This window comes from Theobroma umbraticum, unplaced genomic scaffold (genome assembly GCF_002168275.2).
Source record: "Theobroma umbraticum cultivar Fairchild unplaced genomic scaffold, ASM216827v3 scaffold_204.0, whole genome shotgun sequence".
Lineage (NCBI taxonomy): Eukaryota > Viridiplantae > Streptophyta > Magnoliopsida > Malvales > Malvaceae > Theobroma > Theobroma umbraticum.
The window spans coordinates 6770269-6771813 of NW_018397267.1; positions in this window are offsets into that span (position 1 = coordinate 6770269).

A 1545-nucleotide genomic window follows, 5' to 3' on the forward strand; every position below is an offset into this window, starting at 1 on the left:
TAATTTATTGGTGAAGCAAGAAACAAACAGTAACAACCTATTCTAGCACTAAATTTGAATATTGTGCTATTGTAGATACTACTTTAGAGTTACTATGGATTCGTCGGTTGTTAAAAGATATGAGCATTGCCCAAACTTCTGTCACTGCCTTTCATTATGAAGATTGTAGTGCTATATAGATTGCTCACAATGATGTGTTTCATGAACGCTCCAAGCATATTGAGATTGATTGTAATTTTATGCATCATCATATAACATAGAAGACTATTCATCTTCCTTTTGTGACCTTTTCAAATCGGACTGTTAGTATCTTTACCAATACTTATCTTCCTAGTTGATTTCAAAGTTAGTTTACATATTACTATGGACTTCAAGATGAGATTGCCTCCAATGAATAGAGGTTATGATTCTATATGAGTGATAGTGGATCGGTTGATGAAATTTGTGCACATTCTATTGGTTAAAACCACAAATGAACCAACTTAGTATGTTAATATGTACTTTGATGAGGTAGTGTGGCTATATGGACTTTTTGTAACTATAGTCTTTGATCAAGGCACATAGTTTACTAAATAATTTTGTGGAAAACTTATGGAAGTCTTGCGAACTAAGCTAAATTTCAATACCATTTTCCACCCTTAAACTGATGGGCAATTTGACAGAACCATTCAAACTTTAAAGGATATGTTGTGAGCTTGTGTAATGGATTTCAAGGTCACATGGGATTGACACTTACTATTGGTGGAGTTCACATGTAATAATAGCTATCAAGTTGGTATTCATATGGCATTTAATAGGTCACTTTATGGACAAAAATGTAGATTGCGCATTAAATGGTTTGAGGTAGGAGAAAAGAAACTTGTATGAGCGAAGTTAATCTAAGATGCCACTAATAAGGTATGGGTGATCTAAGAGAAGATGGTAGTGGTGTAGAGAAGATAGAAGTTTTATGCTGATAATAGATGAAGGGATTTAGTGTTTGAAGTTAGAAATCATATGTTCTTAAAATTTTTGTTGACAAAAGGAATTATAAGGTTCGGCAAAAAAAAGGAAGTTAAGCCCAAGAAACATTACTTTTTTTGACATTTTCAAGTGTGTGGGCATAATGGCGTATCGGTTGGCATTTCTCTGAAATCTCTCTAGTATTCATCCTGTGCTTCTTGTACTTTTGTTTCGAAAATATAAACTCGACCCTTCTCACGTGATTTGGTATGAGACAATTCAGTTAAAGAGTGACTTCAATTATGAGGAGTAGCTAGTAACTATTTTAGAGAGGCAAGTAAAAAAACTTTGTTGCAAGGATGTGGCCTTACTGAAAATGTTATGTCATGATCAATTCAGTGAGGAGGTAACATGGGAGGTTGAGGATGAATTGAAAACAAAGTACTCATACCTTTTCTGAGATTAGAGGTGAGTAATCTTTCTTTAAATTAGAAGACGAATTTCCTTAAAAGGGAAAGAATGTAGAATCTTGATTTGTTACATAATGGGAAAATGGGTAAATTCCTTGGTGAACTCATGTAAACTTCTTTTCGAACCAAATAT